We start from the raw sequence: 18,717 nt of genomic DNA, 5'->3' as shown, positions 1-18,717 counted from the left end.
TCCAAATCTTTGAAAATCGGTGAACGATATTGTGACATGAACACCTTCCCCATGTACATCTTTACAGGGGCGCATTCGGCGGTAACTTCATTTCTATGGCTGAAACTGCGCGACCGCATCCAACAGCTCAGGTGGAGCAGCTCTTTGTATGAGAGAATATTCGTCGAATTGACTGGCCTGCCCATTCCCCCAACTTAAATCCCACTGAGCACGTGTGGGATGCGTTGGGGAGACATACTGCAGAACATCCACCTGCACCAGCGACCATTAAGCGGTTGTCAACCGCACTGATACAGGAATTGACCCCCGTTCGTCCGCAGCTCGTGGTCGTGCGGTAGCGTTCTCGCTTCCCATGCCCAGGTTCCCGGGTTCGATTCCCGGCGGGGTCAGGGATTTTCTCTGCCTCGCGACGACTGGGTGCTGTGTGATGTCCTTAGGTTAGTTAGGTCTAAGTAGTTCGAAGTTCTAGGGGACTGATGACCATAGATGTTAAGTCCCATAGTGCTCAGAACCATTTCTTTGACCGCCTTACCATAAGAACACCTTGCCAAACTTGTTGCCAGTACGATAGCACGTGCAGAGTATCCACTGCCGTCCATAGTTACCGTACACCGTACTAAGTAACACTTACCTCTTTTTATAATTTCTTGGGAACCATCACGAAACGCAGAGATTTCGAAGTAATTATTGCCTTTGAATAAAAGTGTAATTCCTTTTAGACTCATTGCGTATTTCTGTCAACAAAAAAAAAAAAGGCTCTGAGCGCAATGGGACTTAACTTCTGAGGTCATCAGTCCCCTAGAACTTAGAACTACTTAAATCTAACTAACCTAAGGACATCACACACATCCATGACCAAGGCAGGATTCGAATCTGCTACCGTAGCGGTCGCGCGGTTCCAGACTGTAGCGTCTAGAACCGCTCGGCCACTCCGGCCGGCTATTTCTGTCAGCTACCTTCTGTGCCATACTGTAGCAGTTCTCTCTATGCACGATGCGAGTTTCATCGAACTATGTTACCTGACAGTAACACATCACGCGAAAGTCACTGTAATCCTTAAATTCTGAACACCACTGTATTATGTTCTGATAGTGCTCCACAAGGTTTGTCGCTGGACACTCAGTTTATAAAACACGCACAAGGCGTTAAGGACATATTTATTTTTAGATTTCATTTGAATTGTGAAACCCTCCTCGTTGAATAACTTTAAAACAATTTGTTTGATCAGGGCACGTTTTCACGTACACGCTCGTTTTAACTTCGTATTTTTTTAAAAAGTGTTATTGGTTTTTGTGTAACTATCTCCGATCGGTTTTTGTTAAATTTACATCGTTTTCCAGCAGCCAAGACAAAACACTCTTTAAATTTGTAGCTCTACTGCAGCCGCGGGTTCTCTGGTATTCTCAGTGTCCGTCAGTCCTCGAGTCTGAGTACTACAGCCGTTTCTGGGCCTTGCCGCGACCTCATGGCGAACGCTATAACGCTGGTGTGTCTCCGGCTGGTTTCACCGTAGTGCAACCGGCACGCCCCCTCAGCCGTCAAACACGCGTGCACTGCCGCTCCTTCCTCTCCCGTCACAGCTAAAGGCGCGCTCACAGCCACGTCTGATTTTTAAAGTTCTAGCTTTGAGCCATAAGGTTTGTACCTTATAAAAAGCAATTAATGTTATACATTCAATTATGTAGGGTTCGTGAGGTGCCGATTCAAGAACAGTATTAATACACGAATATCGTACACTAATCCGGCCCCATATAGACTACGGTTTCCTTTGCTGTGGTTGGGCCACTGGTTCTGCCCAACAAACTCTTGGCAGATGCCAGTAAAAAGCGACTGGTATATCTTGTGTGAACTGCTGTCCGCCACTATGAAATCCATTCTGGTTGAAATAATCAGACTCCATTCGAACTCAGCAGACAGTACATTGACCTAAAATAGCAATTCAAATTTTGAATAAAATGATTTTGGCTACTGGGCCGCGTCGTTGTGACTTATGAAAGAGCTAAACTACCGGCGTTTAGACCGACTTGCTGCGGTTTTCTTCAGGGCGGAGTGAAGAAGATCGCAGGAAGTCGGTCGAAACGTCGGATGTTGGCTGTTTCATTTGTTACAGCGATGCGGCCCAATACCCAAAAATATTTTATCGACAGTGACACCGACTGTGGAAGCCTACGAACTTACATCTATTTTAATGTTCCTCTGTTTTCGAGGATTCATGTACTGAACGACGAATATTTCCCTACTATATAATGGTTTACAAAGAAACTTCCACCGCTAGAATATATCTTTAACAAAATTTAGCACTCCGTCACAGAATTGCAACAGTTTCACAGCATCACTGTTTCACGATATATTACGGGAATACGACCACAGATTTCAATATTCGCACAAATAAACAATCCTTCTGGTAACAATAAAAGTTCATATTGTGACGATCAGACCCGACATCGTGGCTAATTCTAATTTCCTCCGAAAGCCTCGTCAATACGAGTAGAGCTCACTGCGATGCTACAGGGATTTAAATTCGCTGAAGGTTTAGATAATAATACAGTTATTATACAGATAGATTCGCGATCAGCATTGCTGCTCACACGGAAACCTTTTTATCAATAATAGCAATAATTACATCGTTTACCAGATTATAGAGCACCTCACAGAAAAAGTACCATGCTATGGATAAAGGGTGTAAGACGACAAGCGAGCGTCGGCGTGCTCTCCTTTCCTCTGCGTGTCTGGAAATGGCACCCTGCTGTGACGCGCTGCCCACAAGGCGGCAGCCGGACCACGCTCACCTCCCGTTTTCCTCGCTGTCGTCTCGTCTTCGACCTTCTGTACAATGCTTAATATCTTAAAAAATAACATTGTTTGACGTAACTCTTGACACATTAAAAAGAGAAACTCCCAGTGGAGTGACATCGATCGTTGTTATGATATAAGGGGTTGACCACCTGTGGCCCCATACTACAGAGGTAGAGCCGAAATTAAAACACGTATCAGCGGTTCGATATTATCAGCACCAGGTAGAAACATAATACGAATTGCGTGAAAATAAATCGAAAGCAATGAAGTAAGAGACGTGACAGTCCACCACTTGCCTGACGCGTGTTTAGGTGCACCATGTTATTACGGCCAGTGAAACTGTCGGCACTCTTGCTAAGAGTGCCATCTGCCGTGGGACAAATACGTAAATACATGTTCCTTACACATACCACTTACAAGACGTGTGGTATCAGATGATAACCTTGTAGGACTGTAACCGGTGTCTATCGTACCTACAAACCGTATGATATTACGTAGCTATATCACCAAGTATCCCTATACTACGGTGGTAATTCCTTAATATGTGAGACAGGAGGATTCTGATCACGATGTTCCGCCTCCTTGGATGGTTTCGACTGCGCCTCTGTTGTAAATCGACCATATTATTTCCGGCTGCCCACCACAATAATTGGTATCGACGTATTTACAGCAGTGCTTTGTGCTTCGTGGGCAATGGTAATGGAAACACTACTGACAACGAATGACGTGTCACTATATAGGCGTATAAGCGTAATTCAGGAGAAATCGAGAAAGACGGAAGAATGTAAGTAAACTGTTTACTATTTCAAGATCAACTGTCATAACTGTTACTAAATGTATCCCACAGTTAGACAAGACGGCCAATGCCTTCATGGAATAATCCTTGGAGTTGCCTATGGAAACATGATTGTTCCCTGGCGTGAATCTCTTCTTGGCCTGCAACAGGATGATGCCGTCCGTTAGCATTCCTGGGTATTCTTCAGTTTTTGCAGTTTCCATATACCACTGTGCGTTAATTGCGGCGCTGTGTTCCAGAAAACCAATGAGCAACAGGTTGATGAACAGCGTCTGCTAGCACATCGTTGATGCTTTTCTGGTTTAGACTAGTTGTGGTTTAATTTTTAGTTGTTCCGCAGCACTATGCAAAAAAAATGGTGCAAATGGCTCTGAGCACTATGGGACTTAACATCTATGGTCATCAGTCCCCTAGAACTTAGAACTACTTAAACCTAACTAACCTAAGGACATCACACAACACCCAGCCATCACGAGGCAGAGAAAATCCCTGACCACGCCGGGAAGCGAACCCGGGAACCCGGGCGTGGGAAGCGAGAACGCTACCGCACGACCACGAGATGCGGGCTGCACTATGCATTTATTATGTTTAACACAGCACGCTTTTACTCACACTATTGTGTTATGTTTGGTTTTACACTTCTAAGTATGTGTTTTAGTATGAAAACAGTGGTGTGCGTACAAGTGTGCTGCGAAAAACATAAGAAATGCATAGCGCTGCAGAACAACTAAAAATATACCACAACTATCAGTGTCTAAAGCAGAAAAAGATCAACGATGTACTAGCAGACGGCGTTTCCCGGTGTTAGCGAAAATCACCACCACTGATAATGCAAAAGTGAAATGCATCTGGTGAAAAAGCTCACGAAATATTGTAGTTGCAATGACAGAACAAAAATACCCTCAAGAATTGTAAAGCAACTACGGACATATAGCCACACGAATGAAGAATTTAGTTTAAAATCTTTGGCCCAACAAAATTTCACTGTACCACATACTTATCTTTGTACCTAATGATGGTGTAACAGACGAAAACCGGTTTGTGAATTAATTAATAAATATTGTAGAATATTACACCAGTGTTTTGATTGTTTTCATTCATGCTCTATGAAATATTCTACCAAGAACTGACGGAACAGCCAGCACTGCCTCTTACTTATTTCCAAACTGCGAACGCGAAGAACTTCTTCGTGAGCAAGAGTGGGCAAATTCATAAACGTTTCCGCTTTTCTCATTTCTCTTGTGCTCAAGTCCCGTGATCATTCACCGCCATTTTCTTATTTTATTCCGATGTTCTCAAATTTTTTGGCCCGATTGTCCCTCCAGGTGCCGATTTCCGCGGGGTTTATTTATCTATGACAGTACTTTTTTCTGTCCTGTTCTTTGCAGGAGGAGCATATATTTAAATGAAAGTAGCTCCATCACTTTTTTCCCTTTGCGTGCCACTCCCGACCGGACAGTTCTAATTTTTTAAACCAATTATCTCCCTCCTGTTTTATGTCGTTTGAAAAATTAAATTATAGATGAAACACTGGAAAACAAAAACAACGCTTTGAGAGCTAAAAACGTTTCATCGATTTGCAGCAGATAATTACTCAGTAATGAGAGAGAGATTTATTGAGCACAGATAACTATGAGTACATAATCAACCAAACGTATATGATGGCTCTGGAAATTCTTTTCTTCGCCTATTTTAGTTTCCATTGTCTCACGCTTTCAGCTATTGCCACTAACCTCACAAAGATGACACTACTGGAACGATAGTTCTTGCAAAAGTGAGATAATCCGTACGTAGTACACAAATAGAAGTGCGCATATACGCGTATGAACAGCCTTATGTCACACATTTCCTCCTAAACCACTGGACTGATTTCAACCAAACTTCGTACACATATCACTTACTGTCTGGAACGAATCGCTTTGGGGTAAGAGCCACCTATACTATGTGATCAAAAGTATCCGGACATCCCCAAAAACATACGCTTTTCATATTAGGTGCATTGTGCTGCCACCTACTGACACGTACTCTGTATCAGCGACCTCAGTACCAAATCATGAAAGAGCAGAATGGGGCAATCCACGGAACTCAAGGACTTGGATCATGGTCAGGTGATTGGGAGTCACTTGTGTTATACATCTGCACTCGAGATTTCCACACTCCTAAATATCCCTAGGTCCGCTGTTTCCAATGTGATAGTGAAGTGAAAACGTAAATGGACACGTACAGCAGAAAAGCGTACAGCTCGATTTCTCCTGTTGACTGACAGAGACCGCCGACACTTAAAGAGGGTCGTAATGTCTAATAGGCAGACATCTATCCAGACCATCACACGGGAATTCCAAACTCCATCAGGATCCACTGCAAATACTATGAGAATTAGGTGGGAGGTGAGAAATCTTGGACTTCATGGTCGAGATGCTGCTCATAAGCCACACATCACGTACGTAAATGCCAAACGACATCTCGCTCGGTGTAAGGAGCGTACACATTGGACGATTGAACAGTGGATAAACGTTGTGTAGAGTGACTGATCACCGTACATAATTTGGCGATCCGATGGCAGGGTGTGGGTATGGAGATTGCCTGGTGAACGTCATCTGCCAGCGTGTGTAGTGCCAACAGTATAATTCGGAGGCTATGGTGCTATAGTGTGGTCGTGTTTCTCATGGAGGGGGAGTGCACCCCTTATTGTTTTGCGTGGCACTATTTCAGCACAGGCCTACATTGATAATTTAAGCACATTCTTGCTTCTCACTGTTGAAGAGCAATTCGGGGATGGCGATTGCATCTTTCGACACAGTCGAGCACCTGTTCATAATACACGGCCTTTGGCGGAGTGATTACACGGCTGTAACATCCTTGTAATGTACTGGCCTTCACAGAGTCCTGACATCAATCCTATAGTCCACATTTGGGATGTGTTGGAACGCAGACCTCGTGCCAGGCCGCACCGACTGACATCGATACCTCTCTTCAGTGCAGCACTCCGTGAAGAATGGCCTGCCATTCCCCAAGAAACCTTCCAGCACCTGATTGAATGTACGCCGGCGAGAGTGGAAGCTGTCATCAAGGCTAAGCGTGGGCCAAGCCCATATTGAATTCCAGCATTACCGATACAGGGCGCTACGAAATTGTGAGTCATTTTCAGCCAGGTGTCCGGACACTTTTGATAAAATAGTGTATCTATCAACAGGGTGGGAGAGCGGGTGAAAGAGCAGCGTAGCCCACAACGGACGAATGACCTTTACTATTGTCGTCCAGTATTTCAGAATGATAGCACTTAGTGACTTGTAATAAGCGTTACACATAGTTTAAATCCTTTCCGAAACACTTTCTTCCGGACAATTCCCACAAAATAATGAAAGGAGAAAAGTTTATCGCTTACTATATTTTCGCAGTTCATGCAGAAAAACTGCCGCATGGGGCATATTGTTTTAATTTATTACTTCTTTACTATCACGTGGATTCGCCTCAAAGTTGGTAGACATTATTCATATACACATCTGAATGCTCCTGCAAAATTACATCATTCTTCGACACATAGTTCAGGGGTTATGATGTCATAAACATTGAGTTGTGTAAAAATGAACCTGCAGGGCCAAATTCGCTACAGATATGGGTGGAATATTTCTAAAGGTACACGTGAAATACGTTGAACATATGTGAAATACACCTGGCATGTGGGTACGTGAACAAAGCTACAGGTAAAAAGCTAATCCTAAACCTCCCGAAAGATTTCACCTAAAGCTAGTACACGTATTAGCTGCAATCTGGGAAGAAATACTGTGGGGGTAAGAATCACCATTCTACTGTTGGGGCGAATGTGGTAACGTGGAGAGAGAAGGAGGGAGGGCAGGGAGATAGACGGATGAAGGTATGGGAGCATGTATGGGAAGAAGGGGATGGCCAGTGCGTGGAAGACGAGGAATTTGGCAGAGAGAGGGGAGTGGAGGAGCTGGAGAGAGAAAGGAAAGAAGGAGAGATGGACAGATACAGGGGGAGAAACAGGTCGGCAGAGAGGGAGGAGAGGAGATAAACAGAGAGAAGTGGAGGAGGAGATGGACAGAGAAAGTGAACAGGAAGAGATGGCCAGAGAAAGAGAGGAGATGAACACAGAAAGAAGAGAGGAGGGGATGTACAGGAGAGGAGGAGTAGGAAATGGACGGAGAGAGGGAGTAGGAGGAGGTGAACAGAGAGAGTGGGAGAAGGAGATGAAATTAGAGGGGCACAAGCAGGTGAACAGGGGGAAGGCGAGATAGCCGACCACTTGTCCCACAATTGTCGTATTTATAGGAATTAATTTCCTTGCTCTTGAGCTGCAGCACCACTATATTTCCAGCACCCATCTTAGTGATCCAAGAGAGGTATGAAATTACTACCTCTACTACTACTACTACTACTACTACTACTAAAAACCTGATGGCAGTAAGTTTGGCATGTATATGGAACAAGAAAGACCTCCAACTCAAGATTCCAAGTATTTAAATTACTAACATATATTTTCTGTTATTGAAATACACTTTGGCCACCATCATACTGTTTTTAGTTTATTGGAGCTTTTATTTAAAAAGAATTCACGGTACTTTTATAGTTAAGGTTGGGTTGCACAACGAAGTTATTTACTGACTCAGCAGGGCTATAGGAGGAGGACCTATAGTTTAAGATGTACTCTGAACTACAGTGAAAATGTGCCTTTTTCATATATACTGATATAAATAATTTACAGCGTTGAAAGAAATAATAAGTTACAGTAAGAGCGCTAGAACTGCCTGAGAATGGTAGCCCGAATCCAGAATTTATAGTCTGATAATAATCCACAAGGCACAGATCCAGAAATATCTTTTACATAATTTTTAATAAACCTTTAGCCGAAAAATCTATAACCTGGAACAATGGCCTTGGTTTCTGACAGAAAGGTACGTTGTCGATATTCTTGATGTACGATACCAACTACTGATCCACGAAATACTCCGACATTCTCAAATAATAAACCATTCTAAATGAAGTAATCAATGTAGATGGTCTGCTTGACCGATTGTCGGCCACTCCAAAAATACGACTAATTCTCAGTTGGGTTTACCAACAATTAATAACTGTAATTTACTATGTTTTACCTGTTAAATAAGCAACCATTAAACTGTAGTCTGTGTTTCAATACGTGTGGAGTCTTTACAGCTTAACTTCAGAGATACCCAAAATTAAGTGTCGAAATTGGTAAGGGATACTAAAACACGACAAACACATTAATTTTAACTGAAATTTCATAAAAGAAATTTTTGGACGGATAGATTGTCCTTCACTGGTTCTAGATAAATTTTTGTATGACTGTTCATTACTTTAAGATGCGTAGGAAAAGAGGTTGCACTTGATATCTCCGGACATTTCATACGAAGTGGAGTGAAGAATGCTATAGTGTGGCTATTTATTTCAAGGTTTTTGCTCAACTTACGAATTCTTCGAAACTCTAATTGATTTTATGCACCCTCTGATTTCAACACCAGGCATATAATACTTTTAATTCATATGTAAGATTAAGTATTGATTTGCAGCTCACCTTACAGCGCCTTCCTTCTATTACAAAGTAACAAACGTTGAGTTACATACACTGAAGCACAAAATAAACTGTTAGAGGCATGCGTATTCAAATACAGAGATACGTAAACAGGCAGAATATGGCGCTGCGGTCGGCAACGCTTGTATAAGACAAGTGTCTAGCGCAGTTGTTAGATGTGTTATTGCTGCTGCAGTGGCTGATTATCAAGACTTAAGTGAGTTTGAACGTGGTGTCATAGTCGGCGCACGAGCGATGGGACGTACCATTTCCGAGGTAGCGATGAAGTGGGTATTTCCCCGTACAATCATTTCACGAGTGTACAGTGCCTATCAAGAATCCGGTAAAACATCAAATCTCCGGCATCCCTGCGGCCGGAAAAGATCCTGCAAGATCGGGACCAACGACGACTGAAGAAAATCGTTCAGTGTGACAGAAATGGGCCCTTCCGCATATTTCTGCAGATTTTAATGCTGGGCCATCAACAAGTGTCAGCTTGCGAACAGTTCTACGAAACATCATCGATATGGGCCTTCGGAGGCGAAGGCCCACTCGTGTACCCTTGATGACTGCACTGTACAACGCTTTACGCCTCGCCTGAGCCCGTCAACACCGACATAGGACTCTTAATGACTGGAGACAACCTCATGAATCCATGGACCCTGCACGTCATCTGGGGAATGTTCACGCTGTTGGAGGCACTGTAAAGGTGTGGGGCGTGTGCAGTTGGAGTGATATGAGACCCCTGATACTCCTAGATACGACACGTACGTAAGCATCGTGTCTACTCACCTGCATCCACTCACGTCCATTGTGCATTCCGACAGACTCGGGCAGTTCCAGTCGGACAATGCGACAATTCACACGTCCAGAATTGCTACAGATTGCCTCCAGGAACACTTTTTTGAGTTTAAACACTTCGGCTGGCTACCGAACTCCCCGGACATGAAAATTATGGAGCTTATCTCGGATTCCTCGCAATTTTCTGTTCAGAAGAGATCGCCAGTACTCTTACGGCTTTATGGACAGTCCTGCAGGATTTATGATATCCGTTCCCTCCAGCACTACTTCAGACATTAGACGAGTCCATGCTACAGCTTGTAGCGGCACGTCTGCGTGCTCGCGGGGACCCTACATGATATTAGGCAGGTGCACCAGTTTCTTTGGCTCTTTTGTGTATGACGAGTACCTCGTCCACGTCGCAAAGGCTCCACGGATATCTACCGGCGTCCGTGTCATCCTCTGCCTTGCGGCGTCAGGCGCCTGTGTAATGGAGGGGTATGTGGGCAGCAGATCACTCTCCCGGCCGTTTTTCAGACTTTCCAGACCGTTGATCCCCTACTACTGGGTCGAGAAGATCCTCAACTAGGCTGAGTGCACACCGTACCAGTGCTCCCACCAAGGAAAAATCGTTTGTAGTACCGGGAGTCGCCATCGGATCCTCCAAAAGACAGCTATCTATGCTGAACACTCGCTACAGTGCGTACTCCAGCTATCTATGCTGAACACTCACTAAGAGCGAACTCAGTCATTTATACTTGCTGTAACATTCAAATTTATTGAACAACATGTCTTTCGTTGTCCCTACCTGAAGAAGTAAGTCACATATGAGGGGCAGTCAACAAGTGATGCAACACATTTTCATCTGAAAGCAGGTTGCCTTTATTCAGGATTCCAATACAATGTACCACTCCCCACTCTTTTGGCTACAAAACCCTACTTCTAAACATAACCTCCTTTCAATGCGACGGCAATACGACTGCTTACTGTGAAGATCAGTATGCCCACATGGTACCGCTCTACAGGTCAACGTCAGAGCCAACGCCTTGCTGCTTCAAAAACCTCCCCATAATCCACACACGGCTTACCACAGAGTGCATCCTTCATTGGAACAAACAAATGGATGATGTGAGATATGGGCTGTAGGGTGGACGAGAAAGAATAGTCCAATGAAGTTTTGTGAACTCCTCTCGGGTGTGTCAGGCCTTGCGTTGTCATGGAGAAGGAGAGCTTCGTTTGCGTTTTTGTAGCGGCGAACGTGAGGTAGTCGTTACTTCAGTTTCCTGAGTGCATCACAGTACACTTCAGAGGTAATCGTTGCACCATGATGGAGGACATAAAAAAGAATAACACCTTCGGAGTCGCAGAAGACCGTTGACATGACTTTACCGGCTGAGCGTGCGGCGTTAAACTGTTTCTCCAGAAGAGAGGTGGTGTAGCGCCTTTACATGGATTGCTGTTTTGTTTCCGGTTAGAGGTGATGAATCCACATCTCACGGTCTATGACGATGTTCGATAAATAATTGACACAATCAGCCTCGTAATGCGCAAGCAATTCCACACAAACAATCCCTCTTTGCTCTTTATGGTCTTCCTTTAGGTGACGAGGAACCCAGTGGACGCACACCTTTTAGCACCCCAAATAGTCGACGAGTGTGTCAGCACTATCAACAAAGTCAACCAGTTAAGCAGCGAATTGCTTGATGTAGATCTGGCGATCACCTCGAACGAGAGCGTCCACACGTTCCGTCACTGCAGGAGTCACAGCTGTGTGCGGCCGGTCGGCATGCGAGATCTCGGACACTTTTAGCGACCTTGTTGCGACCATCACAAACGCCTCGCCCAACGACTTACCGTCCTTCTATTCACTGCCAGGTCTTCGCAGACATTCTGCTAGCAGCTACGCCCTTGAATATCTGGGATACTCTGGTTTCCCGCTAAAAGAAACTCAATGACAGCTCTCTGCTTGGAAAGCATCTCCGTTACAGGCGCCATTTTTAAGGCTGCGTATAGTGCCACCACCTATAGCTTCATGAAACTATAGGGGTGAAGCGGAAATATTCCACGATGTCCTACAACAAATTCCGCATTTTTCCAACGGAAACTTTTCGAGTAAACAAGTTTTGCGTTACTTATTGAAGCCCCTCGTGCAACATTACTCTCGCTATTGGGAGTAAAATGTGGACCTTATTTCCATTTTGAATTGTATGATTATTTATTTCTAAGCAAGTTGGTGATGCTACCCTCTGAAACAAAATTTCTATTGGTTTTTCGACTACATGGGATCAAATAGTCACGTAATAACTCTGCTTTGGTATCATGATGCAGCTCAGCATAGACGTGAAGAGAAGATTCGGACAGCAAAGGACGTAGAATGTTTGTTTAATTGATGAGGATTTTATCGATAAAACAAAGCTCATGAGATAGTAGTTTTCGAACGCTGGTGCTGGTACCGGTGCCGGTTCTGGCACTTTCCGAGATTGCCTCTACTACACAAGAAATATAAGCCAGTTGTCATCATAGTAACATTCAGAACTTTACAAGGTAATTATCTGAGGCAAGTAGGTAAAATGCTATTACATTCGAAGAGTGGGCGGAGGAAATTCGTGAGACAGTATGTTGGCGATGGTGCTGGTACTATCACTTTTCGTCATCACATCTACTGCACAAGAAATATAAGCTATATTTTACCACAGTAGCATTCTGAAAGCTAACAACGTAATTATCTGAGAGAGGTGTGTCACATGTTGTAAAATCCGAAGGTAGATCGGAGCTCGTGGAAAGCGTCACCACAACTGTCAATCTCGTGGTTCGCGTAAGTTTCCTTGGCCACGTCTCCTGCCTGTATTCGTGTCTGTCGCCTCACTTCACTTTGTTTATGGTGGGGACCTCTGTTACTGACGACAAGTTGCTTCAAAAAATGCTTTGTCTGAGCTTGAGCATTGTGTATTACACTGCTGTAGAGTTCTGTCTTTCCGTCACGTATCAGGCGATGCCATTAATGAGTCACTTTATTCTTAGTGTCGTAAAATCGCCTCTGTGCGTTATAACTTTTGTCCTACTTTATTCATTGCTCTTTTGTTCAACAAACAAGCATTCGATGCAGACATAAAACTTGCAATCACAGTACGGTAACAAAATAATTGAGTAAATAATAGAAAAGTAGTGGCGAGCAATGGAATGATGAAATATCAAAGTTTACGCCAGTAATTGTCTCTTGGAGCTGCAAGTTACTTGCATGTCACAGACGCCGAATGAAAAGTACGCGCTTGAAATATAACTCTGTCTTTAAGGGCAGAGTACGATGGAAAGTTGCAAGAGGTCAGATTTATTTTCTGATTATGATATTATAACCAGAAGAGAGTTAGAGAAATGTGCATCTGCAGCACACTGATTAAACTATTGCTGGGTAAAGAGAAACTCTTCTAAGGAGCTACACTCCAGCACACTGGAAATTGCTATATATTTGTGGACCTTCTACATGCGATTGTGTCAGTTTCATTCATGATAATCTTGATTTTATTACAAAACTATTGTAAGGTACTGACTAATGTATGGAAACAAGTGACATCCAAAGACCGTTTTAAAGAAAACAGCGTAATAGCAGATCTCAGTAGGGATATATTTTGTGGTATATGATGGAACTAGAAACACAGTAATTCTACCGATTTAAATGCAGGTGATCGATAAGTCTCACAAAGCCACAGATCGTGATGAAACTTGTGACAATACAGCAACGTCAAGAATGAGATACCCAATCCTACTTTTTCAGACACCTTCTCTTATGCAGTAATGTCGGTTCTGAATTGCGTTTTCATTTATAAGAACTGGATGTAGTGATACATTTTATGAACACAGTAAGATAGAAATTGAAGCAATATCATTTTGAAATGTTCTAACGCTGGTGTTACGATTTAGCTCCTTAATATATCGTTTTCGCTGGCATGAGATGAAGCAACGACAGTAGAAAATATCTGAATGAATCTGACACATTTACTTATGACATACATCTACGTGATGATACTCACGTTTGGTTACATGTAAGATTATATAGGAAAAACTGGAATTGTACCAAAATGGAACCAAAGAGTAAATGACGTTGGTGGCAGTGCCCTGTATCTGTCAATTCTCTATACTGTATACGTCACACATAACTTTTATTACTTACGACTTTAATAATATTTGCAACCAGCACTAACAAAAAAGTCATTGTAATGACAAGTTTCTAAATTCTTGATTTATGTTTGGCAATTAAAAGTTCGAAAAATTATGTTCTTGTGCTGATACTGAAAATTTGCATGTCAGCGTATTTTTCACTCATAATTACGTACAAGTTACCACATTCGTTCATGGAAAATATAATCGCGGCCGTCACTCCCCACCAGTTTCACCATGCGCGGGGTTGGGCGCGGACCGCTGTTCGACTCTCGTTGCATTCAGTCTGACCCAGAATCGCGAAGTGTCAAACCTATGTGCCTTCTTTGAGTATATTTGCTGTTGCAAGGTACCATGCCGAACGTAACTGGCAGCCCTCGTCCCTACATAGATCCTTATCTGTATTGTCTTTAACGATCCTCTTCCAAAACAGAGGTGCGCAGCATAAATTTATTGTTTTCTCAAATTCGATGGATAGAATGTGCCTCCTTGGGGCTGTGTCCTGCCATTGCTGAATTATTTTTATGCCCCAAACATACGCATCTTAAGTGTCCCATGCAGCGTTGAGAGACGCAGCGTTGTATTTACCCGATGTATAGGCGGCCACTCTCGCAAGGTATCCTATAGAACCCGGGTATACGTAAGAGTATAGCGGTGAGGGCACGGGATAGGGCCTAAAGCCGAACTCTGAACACTTACCAATACCTACAATATTAGTAGTTCCGTCCATTGCTGGGACAATAACCACTTTTTCGAGACATTTTGAAGGCGCCTGGTGGACTGAGTAAAAGACGTCGATCGCAATGTGACGTGCCTTGTCTTGTGTAAAAGTAGCCGCCCTGACACACAGGGGTGTTGCCACAGCTTGATTACAAATCTGCGCCCGTTGTGTGTCGGCTTCGGCTCTGCGGCCGCCACCGTTCTTCCAGCTGTAGGCTGCCGCCGGATGGGGCCAGAATCGAATCGACGCCCTCCCAGTCACAGTGTCGAAGGGCCCCTGCCAGCGGCCGACATTCGCTCAGCAGGGCGGGACGCTGCCGCCCCGCCAGCAGCATTATTAGGCCGCCTCACCTGAAGTAGCCCTACCGAGCCGTGGCGACAATGCACGGGGCAGCAGCTACCGCAGTTGTAGTGACACCGTGGGTTGCGAGATCGACGCGTGGCCTCGGCCGTGGAACATGGATGCCGTGGGTCGACGCCTGCCGGCGCACCGGACGTGGGCGCGCACCTGTAACTGCTGTAGTTCGGTGGACTAATAAAGATACATACCATCTGTATTGCTGTAGTCTCTTTGGCCTTCAAGGGACTGCCTTAGTCCTTGCCAATCTATCGAAATCACCTTACCCAGGTGGTAAGGTCCATACCACAAGAAAAGGGGCTCTTCCGAGTCTCCATACCCGTTATTGCATCCCAATCCCTCTACATTTTGTTGCCCAACCTGTGACCGTCCACACTGCTGCAAACCGCTACGCACACCTCGTGAACATCAGATGATCTAGCTCACTACTCTTAGGTGTCCCAGACTTCAACAACGCTTCACACGTTGACGACCAATTAAGACGTTGCCTATCTGTTTCCATAGTTCGTAAGCACATTTTGGTTTTTTTATTTACTTTGGTTAAATTTTTCGCAACACTAGAATACAATTTAACGCAGAAAATCGGCAGCTCTCTAACAGGCATTGTCCTTAGTAATAACAGCTACCCCATTCTTTTACATCGATGATAGTATTCCTAACGTAGTAAAACAAGTAAATAGATCATCGTGACAAATAATTTGTTATTTTATGGAAGATATGTATTCGAGTAAAAGGTAAATGATTCTCAACGCTATTCATGATGTAAAAATGGATGTAATAGGAAAATGTGTGAAAATCTCACAAATAATACACTCTTCGGAATTCTGAACGTTGCAGGAATAAAATAGAGGAAGTGAAGGTTTATCTACAAGTGGTACAGAAACCAGGCCAGAGTTGTAAGAGTCGAATGATATGAAAACGAGGCAGAAGTTGAGAAGGGAGTGAGACAAGATTTAGCCTATCGCCTCATCTTACTCAATTTTTATATTAAGCGAGCAGTAAAGGAAACCAAGGAAAATTGGGAAAGGTAATTAAAGTTAAGGGAAGAAATAACAATTTTGAGGTTTTGCCAACGTAATTTTGTCAGGGAAGGCAAGGACCTGGAAGGTCATTTCAACGGTATCGATAGTGCCTTGAGAAGAGGTTATAAAATTGATATCAAACAAAGGAAATTAAGGGTAATATAGTTAAATTTAATCAAGAGATGGTTAGTGAATTATATTAAGAAACGAGAAAATAAAAATATGAGATGAGTTTTGCTATTTGAATTGCCATATAACGATAGTCGAAGCAGAGAATTTATAAAAGGGTGGCTGGCAGCAATAAGAGAAACGTTTTTGAATGTATTAACATTGGCAATAATTTCAAGTCTATTCTGGAATGTAGTCCTGTATGGATGCGAGAAATGGGCAACAAAAAATTCATACACGAAAAAATATAAGCTTTTGAATTGTGGGACTGCAGAAAAATGTGGAAGATTAGATGGGCAGTTTTGATAACTAATGAAGAGGTGTTGTTGTTGTTGTTGCTGTGGTCTTCAATCCAAAAACTGGTTTGATGCAGCTCTTTATCCTACTCTGTCCCCTTCAGCTCCGAGCAACTACTGCAACCTACAAGGGTTGCCCAGAAACATTTGTTTTCTCACAAGGGGAGGCCGCCAACTGTAAATTCAGATTCGATTCATACTGCGCATAATAAAAGCTCGTGGCCAGAGGTGTAAAGTGGCAAAGCACCAAGATGCACTTCTAAGCCGTTGTCGAGAAAATCGACAGTTAAAAGAAACCGTTGCGGTGAAATACTCTCTACGATTAATAATTTACTACAGCGTCGTGGCGCAGCGGTAAGCGCTCGGGTTCGAAATCCGAAGGTTGCCGGTTCGAATCTCGCGCTATGCAACCTCTTTTTATTATTTGCTTTTTTTTGTAATTCAAATATATATATATATATATATATATATATATATATATATATATATATATATATATAAATAATTCCCGGCAATCAGTTGCAACAATTATGCATATAATTAGTTGATGAAAGTCGTTTGTCCTGGAAAAATAATACTTTAAATAAAACACAATATCACAAATAATATTCAAGTGGATACAATTTATTGAAAAGTTCGGTATGCACTCGCACATAATTAACAATTAGTGACCAGAAGTAGCTGGAGTATCGCACGAACCAGAGTGATAGTTATCATAGAAACATGGAAAGCAGAAAACAGAACGACATCGAGCACATCTGATAAACGATTCGTTTTTACAAGAACAATTGTTTTTTAAATTATCTGTTGGGAAACACACCTGATGGCATTCTGAAAAATTGTTCTATGGTTCGTCATGTTTGATGCATACCACGCGCATCGTATCATATCGGCAAAAATCGGAGAAGACAATTGGTGGTGGACGATGGATTGGATTTTTATACAATCGTCTCTGGAGTTTATGTCACGGTTTCGCTCGATTAAAAAAGCACAGTTTTGAAGGCGCTTGATCAAATTTTTTATCTGCCGCTAAAAATACACGTCACACGGTTGGACGAGAGGAGTGCACTTTGGAGGAATGACTATTATAAAGCACGTTGGTAACTTCTTATCGTCCTGGAACATCTCATCGTATAACACCGGGTTCGTTTGCCCACCCCAAGAGTCGATCAGAAGGAGAAATTCTTTCTTTTGTACGTATGGTTGCAAAGCATTATGCAAGAAGTCCATGAACATATCCGTTGTTAGTTTACCGGATTTGGAGGATGTAATAACAACGTTGGTATACTTCTTGGCCTACTCGTCGACTGTCTTCTGTACTCTGGGTCCAAACGTACCTGTGGACTCTTGGAGGCATACGAAAACAGGAGGCAAGACTCGTCCAGACATCGTGATTGAATATTGTGCCGTATACGAATGCGTCACCTTGTTCATGTCGTGTCGGGTTACCAGGACAGCCTTTGACCCTTTTTCGGTGAGAGTTCTGTTGAACGTGGACTGGTACTGGCACCCTGACAAACAAAATATAAAAATATCGTTTATATAAGAAATATACGCTATCTGTGTTGTCTATCATTAATCAGATTATCATATTCTATCATCATGTCATCTGACATTTGTGAACAGCTCTTTACGTACCGGTTTGATCAGTATTAATTATGAAATCTTTGTCGAAGTTAGTTATCAACGTTCGCGTCTGGATCCGAAATGTGTCCGCTGCGGCCAAAATTTCGTCTTGGGTAGCCGTCTCGTTCCGGGAAATAAATTTTGTGATTTTCCGTTGCCGAATCCCATGCTTCTTTTTAAATTCGATGACCCATGTTTTTGAAGCTTTGAAGTTGAAATCTGGGAACTGACTTGCAGCGCCCAAGGCCCACTGCTGCAGGTTTCTGGTAGGAACTTGCTGGAAGTTTTGTCGAGCTTCTACGAAGCGATCATGCACCCATGAATCGATGGTACAATATTTTTCAAATTTGCTACCGCCACGTTTCATTTGCTCTTCCCGCCTGGATAAATAGCCCATATTTGTCAAATGAGAGCACCCCTTTTTTTGTAGAGTTTTGAGACTGCAGCCT

The sequence above is a fragment of the Schistocerca serialis genome, chromosome 3, assembly GCF_023864345.2.
Source record: "Schistocerca serialis cubense isolate TAMUIC-IGC-003099 chromosome 3, iqSchSeri2.2, whole genome shotgun sequence".
In the NCBI taxonomy this organism is placed as follows: Eukaryota; Metazoa; Arthropoda; class Insecta; order Orthoptera; family Acrididae; genus Schistocerca; species Schistocerca serialis.
Note: the sequence above shows the minus strand (reverse complement) of the source record.